At 41.9% G+C, this 17,913-nt stretch overlaps 1 protein-coding gene across 8 annotated transcripts in view; it reads right to left on the reverse strand.

Moving 5' to 3' along the window:
- Nucleotides 1–17,913, reverse strand: part of ZBTB20 (zinc finger and BTB domain containing 20) — a 519,455-nt gene that overhangs the window by 379,815 nt on the left and 121,727 nt on the right. For 7 of the 8 annotated variants that reach the window (XM_055809034.1, XM_055809033.1, XM_055809032.1 and 4 more), the window contains one exon: nucleotides 11,881–12,002. The exons of the other annotated variant lie outside the window; for it this stretch is intronic. The gene's annotated coding sequence lies outside the window, so the exon portion shown is untranslated. The remainder of the gene's footprint in view (nucleotides 1–11,880; nucleotides 12,003–17,913) is intronic. 8 annotated transcript variants of the gene reach the window in all.

Consider the following 17,913-nt stretch of genomic DNA (forward strand, 5'->3'; position numbering starts at 1 on the left):
CATGGGAGAACTTTACCATTACCATCAATACTTCTGATGGTCCTATGGTATCAGATGGGATTGTTTCAGAAAGGGATTAGGGGCTCAGTTCCAACACTTCTATACAGGACCAAACTGAATCTCAAGACTCCCAACATCTTGATGCCACAGACTCAGGCCCAGACATTCCAAGACACCAGAATAATCAGATCTTGTTCTGGTTTACAGAGCTGTGACACACACTGCAAACACAGATCCAGCTCTACATCCAAACCTAGCTAAGTATAATTATAATTTGCAGTGTTCAGCAAGCGTGTCAGACGAAGCAAAGTCAGAAACATTCTTCCTCCTCATGAATTCAAAGTTTTGGCCTTCATCTTCAAAACATTTGAAAATCAAAACTTCTTTGAAATAAAGTTCTCCACCAGTTTAAATTAAATTAAATATTTTGTTTCAATAATTTCAGGCCATTTCATTGGAATTCTCAGGCATCTTTGGTATCATTTTCTTTCCTTAGAAATAAAAAAGAATGCTCTTGTATTAAAAGAAAGTCACAATTCCTTTAAACAAACAAAAATGTGTGTTTATATACATGCATACAGAGGAAAAGTTCATCCAAACCTTTCCTCCAAAACTCCCTATGCAGTCATACGGCTTACAGTTAAAATTTATGTAGCAGAAACCAGACTCTAGGTACAGTCATTGCACAAAATCCAAGGCGCAGAAGATCTCAGATATTCAGCTATCCTTCACTCCAGATACACACTGGACTTGGAGCCAAACTTGAAAATCTTGTTACATGCCCAGTTCATTTATGAAGCTTCACTAATTCAGAGCCTTACCACTTGCTAAACTCAGGTAAAAAAGCTCTGCTGTCATGCATATTTTTAGACAAATTATAGCAGAATGTCTTGCAATTTCCATTACTTTGTGGTGTCTGCACTGCTGATAGACACCAGCCCACATTGGCATCGCTGCTGAGGTGTCCTAATACTTGTCTGAAAAATACTATTAACTGCACATCACAGGCATTTGAAGTGCATAAGAAAACCATAAACTTAATTACACTGGAGGACTAGTGTGAGCTCACATGAAATTTGAGCTACTGTTATTAAAAATAGAGAGATTGCATTTACTTAATGCTTCTTACAGTAAACCAGTCAATTTTAAACTTTCAAGGTTATACAATCAGCCAAAACAATATTGGGGGGGTGGGGGGGTGAAGCTGCCTGTGGAATTTACTAGTAGAAGCATTTCATATGTCAAGCAGCAAAACTGTTTATTCCACTAAAAAGAATACTCCTTGAATTACCATTGCGTATGAGAAAGGCTAGCTATTCAGACTGCACAGCCTAAAGACTAAAATAATTTGCAGAAAAGACTGGTTGCTGTACAGCATTCTTTCTTCCTTAACCCAGCCCGTCCTGGATTTCACACAGCTTTTAAATTCTCAGATCTGTTCTTAAAGCTATGTCGCCATTACTTCTACTCATCACAGCAGGAACATCGCCTCCCTCCTCCATGCACTGCCCACTCCTAGAGGGGGAAGAACTTTTGTTTTCTTTGCTTTTCTTCAGTTACCTGAGATTTACCTGCCTGAGCCTATGGAGTTTACCTGGGGGCTGGAGTGAGCGGGATCAAGGAACTCTTCCATGTCCAAAACCACAACCAGAGAAAAAAATGGATTGTGCTTAAATGAGTCACATCCAGAGACACTCAATTCCCTTTGGATACGTTTGCACTAGCCAGATCTTCATTCAGGTCTTCATTAAGAGGGAGGGGTGTTCTCTAGTAATGGTTTGGGGAGAGGGGGCAGTGAGAAGGGGTTACGTGTGTTAAAAAAATTACCCAACCTTTCCCTTGTCCTCAGAGCGGCTGAAAAGCTAGATTACACAATGCCGTCACACCATCCTTTTCCTTGGAGAAAAGTAAAACCATCGCCCTTCTCTTCCTGTGCCCACCAACCCTAGTCAGCCCCTTCAGTCCTGGGAACTTTGGTAAGGGGATAAGCGTACAAAGCAAACTGCTTGCCAGGTAAATGTTTACCATGCACACCTATCTCATAAAAATCCAGAAGTTAAAAGCCTTTTCCAAGGGAAGAGCCTTGAATCTGCTCATGACATGAACCTGCCTTTGGATCACACCAGCTGGACCCTGAACACAGGATGTTGAATCTTACTTCTGAACATTACAATGTCCTTATTTAGATTAGAAAAAAAAAAAAAAGTTTAACCTATGTTTTATCTTCAAGGTATCTCCCGAGAGTAGTAGCTCCTCTAGGAGTCTCAAATCTTACAATCTGTGTTAGAGATTTTACACAGGAATGTTTGCTGTGCGTGCTGCGTTATTTCAGACCTCCATGACTGGCTTTGACTCGGGGAAAAAAAAAATAAAAATCTATCTTCCCCATTTTCTGGGAATTATCCATGCCTAAAGTAGCATAATGATTTGCAAAAAATGTTTTTTCAGATTGAATTGACTCACACCTGCTTTTAACTACAGCTCCTCCTTCCAGCAAGCGACATGCAGTCACTCCAGTTGCATAAAACCACTACAGCTTGTAACGTGCGGTACTGTTGTGAGTAGAGGTAGAAATGTGAGGTAGAATTGTCTACTGATGAGTGTACAGCTGTAGTAGTATCCTACCTAGGACCAAGTTCCCTTAAGTTCTGTCCTAGCTTGTGTTATACTCATTTGAAAAGATGAACCATTAGGGCGGACATAAATGGGGGAAGAAATACTCTCCTTCCAGTCCTGAAAGTCTGCATGCAAAAACGATGCTGCCACGTAATCCTGCAAAACGTATGCCTGAAGATCAGCACGGTTTTGGCTCAGCCCCCACAAACCCACAAACCCCCCCACAACGACACCTTTCCCAAGTTGGTAACTTAAGCGGACAATAGAAGAAATTAGAAGCAGCAGAACAACCGTAGAGGCAAGAACCACCCTTCGTGAAAGGGCTCTCTTCAAAAAGCAGCCTCAGAAGCCCACCTACATGATTCATACACCACTTTATTTAACGTTCTTTTCCTGTTTGCCCAGGTTCATGTCAAGGGTACAGCGACCCGGGCTGTTTCCACAGCAAACTTTCATGTCCGCTGCAATTTTCCCTTTCAAATTCAATACAGTAAAATGAAATGAAGCAAAATGAAACAATCTTTATATACCAGTTCAGCTAGCATTGCCTAGCCCTCATTGTGCTGCATCTCTCATCAGCTCTCATTTACTCAGACAAGACAGAAAAGATTTGCAGATCCTATTACATTTTCCCACCCTATTTCCCATTCTGTGTGTAATTTTTTCCTTCAAATAATACTGATTGTGTCAACTGGAGGGGAGGGGGGGGGGTTGGGGGGGGAGAAAGAAAGAAAGAAACAAGCATTCTTTGTGTTCTCTTCATAGTAATAAAATATGAAAAGAAGAATTCATGAGAAAACAGCTGAATTCCCAGTGCTTAGCAAATGGACCTGGCTACAGACACATTCTACTTCGAGCAGCATCTCCAACTAAACCGTCAAAGTGTCAGGAAGAGTTGTGTGCACTTTTGTCAGTGAATAATGTGGAACACAGTGCACCTCCTATCAAATGAAAGGTATTTTACGGGGAGGGGAGAAAAAAGAAAGTCTTTTGTATACCAGCAAAGTGATGAGAAAAAAACCAAGACCAGGGTAGGCTGGTACCAACTATTTTTTCTTTAAAGGAAAAAGAACCAAATGTTTTAAAAGGTAAAAATAGTGAAGGGTTAAAAGGAGTAAGTGAACTGGTAAGAGAAAGCAGAAATACTAGCTTTCTTTGCAACCCACCTAAAGATGTCTGATTTTACAAGCAGCTCCGTTCAAGCACATTTTTTTCTTTAAGCACATGCACGCTCTCACCATAATCTTGAGAATAACAGCACCCTTTCTTTTTCCACTATCTCCTGCCTCATACATTAAACACTTTTGAGTGTTTGTAGCAAGCAAGGCAACGAATCTTAAAGAACCTCTATTCTTTAATAAAGATCCTAACGGATCTCTTACTAAAGAGCCTCTATTCAACCTCAGACCAAGAGCACAAGGAAGTTGAATTAAGGCTGCTTTGTCAACTTTAATTCTCATATTCACAGATCTGGCTTTAGATAAGCAAAATATTCTTTCACCTTTTTTAGTGTATTTGATTCCCTGGATTTTCAGATAGCCAAGTGAGAAAGACAACCTGCTACACACTGACATAGCAGTGCTTTGTGGTCATTGACAGCGTGGCAACCTTCAGGCTCACCAGACAGACCACAGCCTCTTCAGTGAATTAACAAGAGGGTGATGCTAGTACGCCCTCCTTATTTTCATCAAACAGCTGTTGTCAGGGTGGGAGATGCACAAGTGTCAAGAAAGAAAGGAAAAAACCAAAAAAAAAACCTTCCCTGCCACAAAGGTAATTCAAAGCATCGTTCCAAACTATGAAGACACAAGAAACCATAGAAGACGTTACCAGAATAATTTAGCATGGGTAAAACAAAGTATTTTCCTCTAGCACCAGATTTATAAACAGCACACCCGCAGCAGAAGCAGCTCTCCCCCCAAATTATGTTTAAAGCTAACAAAATTAACTACAAATGGTTAAAACTCAGTAAAACTTTCAGCAAGTGAGAGGTTGTTCTAACGGTCACTGCAAGACAGTGAAACCTGCATCTAAGAAACAGACAACGTCATGGGGCAGCCCAGAAAGAACACTAGGCAGGCTTTAAACAATTCGGAACATCAGAAATGTGTAATTTTAACTTGCACAAACATGACAGAGGCACAGATTCAAGGAAAATGCCACCTAATAGTAGAAATGGTGGCTGATTAAGTGGAACTCTTCCTACATGTAACGTTATGCTCAGGAAGCTACGCCCTTTCAGCCTGGGGGACGAAGAAGCAGCGCCTGTGTCGGTTCCCAAGTCTTCTACATGCTCCCACTGTCCTAGGGATCGAGACATTGATAACAACAGTAAGTGAAAAAGGGAAGATTTTGTTCAAAGGCAAGGGAGAGCACTGTGAAACAGGGACAGAGGGGCAGGATGGGTCTCTGCCACCAGGAATTTTGTCATCTGTAACTTCAGTCACTTCCTCCCCAGAGAAAACAAGCATCACCCTCATCATCACCAAACAAACTACGAGCCAAACAGACCTGCTGCTTAATTTGATGCCAAGCTAAACTAACTTGATTCCCACCAGAGAAATCCTCCGTGGTCTTCCTCGCACACCTACCTGCATTAACCTGAGTACAGAAGGTCCTGCTTGCTTAATGCAGCCCTCTCCTTCCCCGGCAGCACAAAGACTAATTCACTACTCTGGGAGGAGGGGAACCCCCACCCACCTACTATTCATCTAGTTGTGTTCATAAAAAGCACTACCCTGACCATCCTCCCAAAAACTGCCCCGCTCCTGTAAATGTATACATTACAAACACACAGGTCTGGAATTTACAGTCAACAAACAGCAATACAAACAACCGTCAGAGAACGTATAAACACTCAAAGGAGCAAAAATACTCAGCCCGGCTGCACCACACACAGTGTTTATTTATCTCCCTTGCAGCAGATCAATGGGAGAAGACATTCAAAACAACTTCTTAAACAAAGTGTCACTTTGTGTTAGTTTATGTCAGTGGGGCTTCTTCCAAGTACTTGTGTCACAGTAAGATATGGATGTGTTTAGATAGTTTTCTTGTTCCTTAGCTCCAGTCGTGGCAGCTGGGCACGAGCGAACAGAGGGGAGAAGGGCTGCTAGTCTGATCGAGTTACTGATTTAACATTTAGAGTCTTTGCTGCTCAAGCGAAAATTGCTGTGTATTTGTAACCTGAATGCAGGTCAGTAACTTTAAAAGGTCAGGCTGAACGTTCAAAACGTTTTTGTTATTAATTCCCCACCGGCTCCCAGTTGTGTGAATGCCAGGGAGCAGCCTCAGCTTCTACAGAGCTGAGTAGCATTAGCCTGCACCTCCAAAGACCAGGTCCTCAAGAAGATGCAAAAGCAGTTTTGAAGCAATAACTTTCTGCCATACAAGCAAATAAATTCTCTGTTCGCTTGAGACCTACTTCTTAAAGTGCAGGAGGCACAGATTTTTTTTATCGGGGTTTCCTCATTTGTTGCTAACCCATCAGCCTAAACTCAAAGCAATCGAGTTTTCTCCATCCACTTACTACACTTTTTAGGAATACACAAATGACTTCGGTGCTCTCTTGCAGTAATTTACACAGTTATCACAAAGTTTGCTGATGCTTCTTAATAGCACAGAGAACTCCCCGATAGTACACTGCACTTCTCTAACTCCTTTAACCCAGGGATATCAAAGCACTTTGCACACAATACATTTGCCTTACAAACTGCCCCCACTGTCCTAGGTCCGTACCACTGTCCGCACTTTACCATCAAGAAAAACTAAAGCAGACCAAAGTAGTGCTATTTGGCAGGGTTGCACAGAAAGCAGTAGAAATGGGAGCAGAACGTGAGTTTTCTGACTTTCTAGCTCCCCAGTTCATCAGAAGGCCAGCCATCTGAGATGGTGAAATTCAACAGAGGTTATGCTTCTGCCTCAGGTAGATTTACATTTCTAAACAGGCAAATGCTGTGTGTGGTTTATGCTATCAACCTTTCAAGGCTCCTCTGACTCTGCAACAGCTTTTAAATACTATGGGGAAATGCTCACAGGAACAGGAGAACTTTGGGGGTTTCTTTCCCCAGGATTACACTTCCATTTGAAAAGATGGGGATGATCGCAAAGAACATACCTAGAGCATGACAGTAACTTTCAAACTTACTCCCCTCTGATATAATATGCCCAGCTTCCAAAGGGTAGAGAAATCATCCAGTACATGAGTGACTGCCATTTTTCTGTTGGTACAACAATCTAACCAAGCACCTGCTTCCTGCAAGGCTGTGTGATGCCAAGGGATCACAGGAAGAAGTCAGAGTTTTCCCTGTTTTGGTAGATCACACACACTCTCCTATTGTGCCTCATCAAAGAGCTGATGACGGAGGAGTGGATTGCACTGAAAGAACAAACAGGCACTGGAGCTACTGACAATAAATGAAAGTAAACACCTATGGAAGCAGCCTGGTTGTGGAACAGGCTACTTCAAGACAAATTCAAGTCTGAGGCAAACAGACAGAGTTCTCCCAGAACAGCACCTAGAGGCAGCAGTGACCTGATTCACCATCATCAGTTCATGGGAAGCCGTGCATCAGCTTCAGAGGATTCTGACCAGACAGGGAAGCATTCAGTCTCGGGACTCTGGTGTATCTCCCTCTTGCTTAGAATATTTGCAGCACATGCTCCCCTCCTCCATGTCTAAGGCACTAGACGATGCTGGACCATTGGTACGTCTAGGCTTCTAACATCAGAGTAAGTTTGTAAGCATAGATGGGTATTTGTGACCACACATCTGGAGTAAACTTGTTTTGAGCGTCAGTGTCTTGTGGAGTAGTCACAAAGCCACACAGGCAATACTATTAACTTTCAGGCTCTGGTTTAAGCTATAAGTTACTGAAGCTTTGCTTTACTTCCTACCTTAAATACAATTGAGAATTTGTCTCAGCTCCCCGTAAGTAAGCACCTTCAATGATTAATCTTTCAAGGCAAATATCCCTGGCATTGCTGGTGCAGTAACCTTCTAGTACTGATGGCCTGATACAGGAGCAGTCGTTTGTTTTAATGACTTCCAAAACTCTCTGAAGATCCTTTACCCAAGACTTTTATGAGCGAGTAGCTCTCTGCTCTGGGAATGTCATCTCCATTACTAAATGAAAAAAAAAGTAATGCATACGTATCCCACACCAACAGTGAAACATAATCAAATAAGGAATACTGGTTAGATATTAGACACTGAGCACTGAAGAACATAGCTTAGTGAAAACCGATCCTGTTTCATGGGAACACACAATTCTAGTTTCTAATTTAGCACTAAGGAGGAAGAAGAAATGCAGCCTAACGTACGTTCCACTGATAAGGCACCCTACGTTGTTATAGCTTCTAAGGGCATTACACTGAAAGAAACACATTTCGTACGCTCATGCGGTACCTTCCACCCTACAAACATATGATCAACTGCTATTCGTGTTACAGTATCAGTATCCTACTTACCAGTGCTTAAAAGGTGACTCTACATTAGATTGAGAAAACTCCCTTAATTTGTGATTTTCAAGTTAAGCATTCTGACTTATCAAGTGGGGGCAGCTTGTACCCAACCCATTACAAGACTCCTCTGCAATATATTTGCCCAAATCAGTGCACTCAAACTCCTCCAGAAATTATCCAACAGCATGAGCTGGCTTAGAATAAAAGTCTACCTTGCTGTGAAAGAAGACATTACCCCACCAAAACTATCAAACTATCACCCTCATGGCTTGCCCTTTTTTTTTTTTTAGTTTTATTTACTTTTTAATGGAAGCAAAACCCCCTGTCATCTCACCTACTCCTCTTTTAATAAGGAATGACTGCCGTGACTACCCCCATCTAGAACCACCATTCACTGCCAGCACCTCTGCTCTCCTCGTGTGCTTAGAGAATAACTGATTAGCACTTTGCATAATTAACCTGATTAGCACTATGCATAATCAAACTGATTAGCACTTTGCATAATTAAAAAGAAATAATAATAATAACAATAATAAGCAGTAGGTAATAGCAAAAGCTGCTAGTCCCAATGCCTGTTCGTTAGCTCTAGGATTAGTTTAGTGCAGCATAATTTATTTCTTAAAACTATTTTTTAAAGATGCACAAGCTCCTGAGAAATACAAGTTTAAAAATTCTCATTTACTTTCAAGATCACTAGTGAAAGTGTTGGCTGTTCCAGAATTACAACTTCGGATTTCTTGTGCCTCCCTCTGCTGCAGCTGAAGACATTTCACAGGATGATGCCTGACCAGATGGACCACTGGTCCGATTCCCACATCTGGCTGCAGTACTGCTTTTGGATTCATTATCACAGGATACAGAAGCCTCCCTCCCATCTTTTAATGCATATATCCTCGCAATGTACTTCAAGAGTAGGAAACCTGTGTTATTTTTATTGTCAAGATGGGCAAGGTAGTAAGACGCATATCCTCAAAAGTACGTAGGCACTAAATTCTCTCCTGCCCTGAACCATTACTCCAGACCCCAGGAAGTCTGGAGAGGAACATGGAATTAATCGCATTCCTACCCCTAAGCCTGCACTACTCTTCCCCCCATTTGAGCATCATTCTTCTCTGTATATGTGTTTTGCATCCTGTTCAAGAATGTGAGAGAAAAAGGAACTTTGACTGCTAGCCTGTCCCATCTCCAGTGTAAGTCTCCCAGTTAGGGCTTCAGGATTAACAACCACCTCCCAGGGTCTGAAGAACCTGTGTTGCTAAACCTAGCTAGACTGCAAACTGTGTGGAACATCAGCGTTATATGTCTAGTGACTCAGTCCTTGTCGACATTAAATGCCAGACACCCTAGAGGAGCAGTGTCCCAAGCGAGTGGGTAAACCACTGATGTTTTCAGTTTATTAATGTGGCCTCATCCCTCCTAGTCACACCACTATAGCCTTTGTTTCTCCTCACTTCATTAACCTCATCTCTCTCTAGCATCCTTATATTATAGGTTAGATTTTCCTTGCATTCCCCCCAGAGCAATCTTCACCTTACATCATCTATTATACCTTCAACAGCACCTTAAATACTCACTGCCAACCCTCCACCACGTCCTTACAACCACCCTGCCTACCGGGTAGCAGACACACATTACGGCTTCCCTGCTGACTGCTCAGCCAGCGTGGCTGGGCCACCGGGCAACTGGGGAGTCACTTTGTTCCAAGCGATCAGCTCGCCTGCCCTGCAGCCACCCAGGCAGGAATCGCTGCCGTCGGACTGCGCACAGCCCGGGCGCAGCGCATGGCACGGACCTGTCCTACAACAGTGACAAATATTCCCACTGTGCTAGAGTTCCTCTCATAAAGTAAGCCAATGAGAAATGGCAGGGGGAAAGAGCAATAAAAGAGAATCTTACCATAATTAACTGGAAACGTATTACCCATGCACAGGGGCCTCTCCATCACCCCAAGCTAAAGAACTCATACGAACAGCGAAGGGTGCAGAGCTAGTCACTCATTTCACAAGTTGCTTAGTTTCAGAAGAAAAGCGTTGTTGTAGAGATTTTTCAAGTCCAAATGTTCCTGGGGAAGGTAGTTCCAGTAATTCTGGGAAGGAAGCCAATCCCTTGGCTTTATATGTAAATATTTAAACAACATTATTTTTATATACATATTTTTTATACACATATACATATACATCTTTAGACTTCCAGACTTGCAAAACTGCAACGGAAAAAAAATATGCCAGTCGATGTATAGCTATCGGCTCACCTGTCTGAGCTATGATAACTGACCATCAGAAACAAAATACGATGACTTCCAAATAATTGTGCCATGTCATCTATGTATACTAATCCACCCAAACAGAAGAGCTGAAATAGCAGGACTATAGATTCTGAAGCAGAGAGATTAAAGTTTTAAATTTTACCCTCCTTAGAAGTGGCAAGAACACAAGGTTCATCAATTTCAAATCTTTCAGAGCCTAGATGGATGCAGTGTGCTCCATCCACAGGTGTGGTATCTCCAGCTTTGGATGACACAAAGCTTCCCATTCCTAGCATCTTAGCACCCTGACACCTGACAGAAAAGCTGTGACTTCATCGTGTTTAGAAAGGTCACTGCTGCTTCAGGCTTAAATCAGGTCCATACCTCAAAAGGGATTACCTGGTAGAAAATGCAAGTGAAAGAATAGAAACATACCTGGCACTGAGATTCTGTGAATAAATAAAATTAGATTGGGGGGGGGAGCTCAAAAAGCTTTATAATTGTTGAGGAGGAGGTTGATAAAATGGGAGGAAGATGATTTAGTGAGAAGGTATCCCGTCACAGTGTATGATGAATAAATCAATCCATGAAAATAAAATTTACCACGTAGATTCCACCTGTATATACTCAGGAAGCAAAAAAACACACCCTAATACAAGGTACACATGTGTAAATTCATGGGTATATGATTTAAAGAAATCAAATATTTATGAATACAATATTTACACGTCTGTTCCAGTATGTGTATATAGCACAACCAGCGTGAGTTTTAAGAAAAGATCACATATACATAAAAGTACAGAAAAAAGGACCAAGAGTAGCGCAAGCCTTTTAGAAAATATTTTAATGGCTTTAATAAAAAGCCCTCACAAAAAGTTTTGAGGGGCTTCTGCAATCTTACATTTTTCTATTGCAAAATACACCTGCTTTCTTTTCTTTCTTCCCCCCCCCCAAACTAAATATTTCTTCCATCTAATGACTCTCTTTATTAGACAGCATCTAATTTGCATACATTTACATACAATTTAACTGCTAGCTTGTGAGAACAAAGAAATGGCTCTGTATTGTACTGAAGGACAATACTCAGAAAAGGAAGGTATAAAAACCAGCTAGCTCGGTGGCTGTGTATTCTCTTTGTTTCAGAAATACCAGGATTTTTAAACACACCACTTAAAGGGTGAAAAAGATTATTTCATCAAACAATGAAAAAAGATACAGTGCAGCTCCCTTTTAACACATTCTCTCTCTGGCCTGGTTAATGGGATTTAAGGGTCCAATATTTCTTTGCTTTCTTCTGTTTCCTTTATTAGAACTGATGGATTTAATTCTGTCACATATTTTACTTCATATTTTATTCCTATAACAATCTATGCTGAAGTTCAGCTCCAATGCTAATTCAAGACCATCTTCCTTCCCTTGCAATCAGCCTGGAACACAACTGAACCACCTCCGACGGGCATGAAGTACTCTGCCCTCCATGCCCAGGGCTAATGGATTTTAGAGAGAGTTTGCCAGAATTCCACCTTGTGGCAACGAGTCCAGAGATAATGAAAACTTACCACGTAGCTGACTGGGCATCGACAGGAAGGGAAGCTGGGCTGAGCTCCGCTGGCGAGAGCAGGGAGGGACTGTGGTCAGAGTAAATGCAGGATGTAAAGGATGTGTCAAGCCCTCTAGTTCCCTAAAAGAAGAGGAGAAAAGGATCTTCAAGATCTGGCATGAAGCAAAAACCTTTAGAAACAGTTGGCAGGAACTCCATCACAGGCCCTACTGCACGCATGACACAAGCGCAAAGCATTTTCCTCCGCAGGCAGTAGGAGCACCAACCACAGAGAACGGCTAGAAATCGAGTACTTGTGGACTTGACATAAAAATGTTGCAGAGAGAAAAGAAAGCGTGATTTCAGGGACATCCTCTTGTCCCCTCAAAGGTGCAAAACCCAGCAAAACACCTGGGTCTGCCACTGGCTGCTGCCTGCATGGTGGAGCCGCTTGCTCCGCTTCCCAGCGCTGCCCTTCCCAATGCCGACTGCGCCCAGTGGGGCAGAAGCAGCAAAGCACCAGCATTCAGTGCTGCAGGGACGGGGCTAGGCAAACCCAGCTGCTCCGGTGGCACGTTACAAAGGCCTGTCCTACAGAAACGTAGCAAGTGAAACCTTTCCTGGTGTAAGCATACCTACTGCAACCTAACGGAATGGGACTACTCGTGGTAAGAAGCATCGGGCCACGTTAGCTCGCATACAAAGCGGGCAGTCACCTGCTCCATTCCGTTTGCCCCAACCGGCCACATGATGCACGGTCCAGTGGCTTCACATGATCAGCAGAAGGCCAAGCGTTAATTTCATGGGCATTCTCACGCCAGCATGTGTGGCACAGTAACACCATGACTGGAGATACAGGATCCACATGACAAGCTGTACATAGAAGAAACTTGTGCTGATACTGCCCTGACGTGTCTCACTGGCACTGAAAGGACATTAAACATTATTTTCAGACACAAATTTTAATTTAAAGCTGGCTGAAATGTTAATGAAGTTTTAGCTTTTTTTCAAAGGGGAAAATTCCCTACTGCTTACAAAAATGTGTTTTTTTTTTTCCCTGCCTGATCTGCTTCTAATGACATATAGCAACCAAACCTCATAAATGAAATTAATCACACCTTCATATCACTCTCCCTTTTCAAGGATGGAAAGGTTAGGTGTGATCTTCAGAGTTACTGATGCGTATCGAAGTGCAGGTTTTAGAAAACAGTGGAGAAAGTAAATTCCAAAGCCACAGTTCCTTTAACTATCATACCCTATCCTCATAGCTATATCCTGCTGAAATCACTGGGTTGTTATCTTCAGAGCCTTTGGAGTGCGGCTGCACTACTATGTAAGCTGATTTTAATTGCAGCTGCCACAATCCCACCCTTCCTTCAGCTCTTTTCTCTCCTCACCACATGTCCCCAAGTCCATCCTTGAGTAAGGACTGGATAAACGCCTGGTTCAGGGAGCTTTCAGCTGAATGGAAATTTCATGTCCATGTGTTTTCAGCCACATGAACCCCCAGCTGCCACTCAACATCCAGGCATGAAACTTGAGGGTTAGAGCAAAGGAGGCAGCAGAACTGTACAAGCGGAGGAACAGCAACACAGCGGCATCACCATCGCTCAGTTTAAGCTGCTGTGGACCTGCACCTTGAGATGTCTAGGGCTGCTTTGGTATGACATGGAAGAAAGGGTCTTACCACACAGCTGAAAGCCAAACCGATCATGGCTTTATAGGTAAAAAAGCCCGCCCCCCCCCCCCCCCCCCCCCCCCCCCCGCTAACCTAAAATAAACTGGCAGGCCACGTGGATCATACAGAACACATGCAGTCTGCTCCTGATGAAAAGTAGCTTGAGATAATGGTGCACTGCTACGACCTGCACCAGGGGCAATTTCCAAGTGGCAGGTTGAATTAGCCTCAAGTGACATGCATTACAGTAATGCTTCCCTGAGGCAATAAGGCAAGGTCCCACATTCAGAAAGAAAGAATTGAGCTTTCTTGCCAAAGGCAAACGATAAAGCACATGATTAAGAACCACTGTTAACAGAACATCCAGAAGCTCCTGAAAAAAATCTTTCAAGGACTTCAGAAAATACATCTGGAAATAAAAAGCATGAGTTTCCTTTCACATACCTACCGTTACAGTACAAAGTACCTTTTTTGCTACTTTTCCTGGAGCACAAGTGTCAATTCTGTCCTGACTTAAAAACTAAGCCTTCTAACCATCAGCAACTACACTTTCTAACCTTTCTTCAGCATTTCTGAAGTCACTCTGCCCAAACAGTTATGCAGGAGGTTGTGGGGTGAAATCCGGATTTCAGCTGAATACAGAAGACACTTCAGTCCAAATCTCTTCCTTTAGCTTGCCTGCTCTAGGGGTGACAAAAATTGGAACATTTCAAACACTACGAGAAAGATCCTTTGGCAGTAAGGGGATCATCCAACACCATACTCTACAATATCTTCAGGAGAAGGAGTCACTGAGGACAAGCTTCACTAGCCAGTTAGCATCCACAGATGATTCATCACCTTTGGAAATTACAGTAACTGAAAGAACTAAAAGAGTCAGAGTGGACACCTGATCTTCATCAGCTCAACAACCAATACCCCCCTTTCAGTACCGAGGTAAAGAATGTTTTTTTTTATAACCGAATTATATCCAGACCTCAAGGGCAGAATACTAGATCAGACATAGGAATTGTTTCTTTCAACAATAATGAAATAATGCTTTCATACGCTGCATTACATACCAGCATACGTGATCCTGAAGCAATGGCATCTGCACAACTACTTGTTTTCATTCATGTCTTCTATACACCCTAAAGATGGCTACAGTTATTCTATCAACCATGGGCAGCTGCACAGGTTGTTACAAATCACATTCTGGTATGTGACCCCTATGCAACAGGCTTGTTTCCTCAACAGGAGACTCCCCTTTTCCTCAGCTGCCTTTAAGATACAGCCCTTATCAGGAAAACCCACCCATGCATATACTGTTGCTGTGGTGTCACTGAATATTTACCTCTATGAACAACTGTTCCACTGGAAAACATGCATACGTATGTACCTACACACAGAAAATACTCTGGCAAATACCTGTTATTAATCTCTAATGATGACAGTATCATTGGCTCACCATCACAATTGTTTGATTAAATTAATTTTATTCTTTCCAGGTTACAACAGGTGCCTACGTCAGTTTTCATAGTCTTTAAAACAATAAGGAGAATCTAAGAATTTTAAATGATGCCAATACTTTAAATACTTTCTATCCAAGTGCTCCTGATTGATTTAGAAGCGTATTACCACAACACCAGCCTCAAGTTTTATCTTCACTTTAACAATTGTTCTTGGAGCTAAAAGTAGGTTAAGCAAATTGTTCATCGGATTTTTCCCTTTCTTTTCTTTTGTTGCTATATACTACACTGAAGCAGAGATTGGAGGTTGGTGTATGCAGAATATTTCAGTGAAAAGTAACTGTCCTTTCACCTAATTAAATTTTGGCATTTATGAAGTTCCACTTTTTGTACATAGCTGTCTAATTACATTTTGTATTAGACATTATGGGTGGAATTATACAAAGAAACAAGAGCGTTGATTCTCTCTCCACTCAAATCATGGTGAAAAAGTTCAAGTTCAATCCACCAGCAGCACATTCAGGCCAGCTTCGAGTGTTTTTGAAAATCCTCCCCCTTCCAACCTGCCCAGAAAGCAGGCAGAAACAAATAAAATTTCACCACCTTGTGTCTGGGAAGCAACACCTACCAGCTGCAGCTTGCGCAGTTCTGTCTAGTTAAGATGCTGAGAATTCCCTTTTAAATACAAACAATATTTCTGAAGCTAGTAAATTCTTTCAAGCATTCACTTTGATTCGATAAATTATATTAAATACAATTTGCCTCAGCAGCGTTTTAAACCATGACAGCCAGAGCACGAGTAGGTCAGTTTGACATACTGAAGTAAAATCTATGCAGTTGTATATCCAGCCTAGATTATGCATGCAGTCCCACACTTCCCGAGATAACAAAATTACCCGGCTTGCACTCCAAGCCAGTCAGAAACTGTGTAGTTGCAGATAGCGAAGTCAAGCCCGAGCCAATCAGTCCTGCTAAGCAGCTGCTATCTCAGTTGCTTATTAGTTCACCAGTCCACCAGGCACAACCAAAAGCTTCAGATGGGCTTACAGTATGCACAGAACGAAATCGTCTCTGCTTTCAAAATACCACAAAAATGCAACCATGAATGAATACTATCAAAGGGCGGAGGTAGGAGAGAGATCTATTTTAAATTTTCTCCAAACATTTTTTTTTTATACACCGGAAAGAAAATCCTTACTCTTGAATACTGTACAATAACAGAATCGTGCTGTTTGTTGGCAGAATGCTAAGTTTCATTTTCAGCAGAAAAAAATCCATATAGTGTTTTTTTCCCTGATTTAGATGGGGTTTAGGTCAACCTTAGCTACATACAAATTAATGTTTTGTTCAAATTACAGGGTAATTTTAATTAGGACACCCTGTTAGACATCCTGTTGTTCTATTTAATGGACTTTCTCAATTATAAGTAGAAACACCTCCCCACCCGCCTGCAACTTAAAGTAAAAATTATGCTGAATAAATATATGAAGATAAAAATTATTATTCTGCATTAGATCCTTTTATTTCTGTTAATCTTTATTTGGCAACTTCTGTATCCAAAGGGCAGAGTTCAGAATTCCACACCCATTAAACACCTGTTTAAAAACCACTTGAAGCACTGGAACCAGCCAAGTATGTCCCAATTAAACAGAAACGTTGGCACTGCTGTCCCGAGTAAGGAACACCCATTGCCATTTGCTCTCATTAGGTTAAACAGGTTTATTGGGATATATCTGGATTCCTGATTATGTGCATTGCAAATGGATAGAGAACACCAGAACAATAAAATTTAATTCAGCGTGGCCTTCTGTCCAGTTGTTGAGCACAGAATTTTGGGAGAAGTAAAAACTGGAGCTTCGGGAAGCGGACAGGAGTTACGTGCACCACAGGAGAGAACTCACACTTCTTTCAAGAAACAGCCTGGCTGACATAAAGAACTGGGCTGGGACTTCTTCTTGAAAACACTCCGAGATTAAGAGCCAATTCCCTTTTTCTTAGCATCTCCTCCTCTGAACTGTGTATTAGTTTGATTCCCTTACAGAGTTTTATTTGTTAGTTATAAGCACAATACGGTATCTCTTATACTCACTTCAGTGTTAAATCGGTCACTGATTTCTTGATTTTTTATGTTTATGAATTCAGTGATGGAATGAAAAGCCCAGAAAATAAAAGCTCTGTTCATAGATCAGACACAGTACAGCAAGTTTTCCAAATATTTGCCAATTTATTTAAAGGCTCTTCCAGAGACACCAATTGCATGGCAAACAGAAGAATCTCATCTCTAGCATTCATTTAACCTCCTGGCCTCCGTCAAGGATGTGGACATGCTTGCCAATAAGTGACAAGTCAAGTGGTCTTTCCCCAACCACCCAACAATACATTTCAGGGTGGTGCCACTAGACAGAATCAGAGAAGAGTGGCAGTGATTAAAAAGTATGTCTGAAACGGTTCTAATATCCATGCTCAATCCTCTATAATCCCACTTCATTATCAATTTATTAGCTTCCTTTGTTGTCCTTTCTGTCACCCTCCTGTGCTAGTCACTAATGTATCTTAGTTTTGAAATTGCTCTACTCCACATGCACAAAAAGCTATCACGCTTCTGTCGCATGCCGGTCCGAGACATGTATTCTCGGGAACAGAATTAAGACTCGAAATGGAGTCAAGAGCCAAGGAACTTTATTTGACCAACAAGAAATCTGCGAATGCAAAGGGAGAGAGGGTGAGAGATAAAGAGAGAAAGGAAGGAAAGAAATAAGGACAGAAGGAAAGGGTTCACAGCAATAGCTACCACCTGGAGCTGCAACATCCTGCAGTCCGATTCGTTTCCAAGTCTGGTGGGGGAACGTTCCATCTGATGTTGGTTGATCCCGTTCTTTTCTAGAGTTGTTACCAGCTGTTCTGCTTAACCACACCTCCCACCCGG

Source organism: Falco peregrinus, chromosome 6, assembly GCF_023634155.1.
Source record: "Falco peregrinus isolate bFalPer1 chromosome 6, bFalPer1.pri, whole genome shotgun sequence".
Taxonomy (NCBI): domain Eukaryota; kingdom Metazoa; phylum Chordata; class Aves; order Falconiformes; family Falconidae; genus Falco; species Falco peregrinus.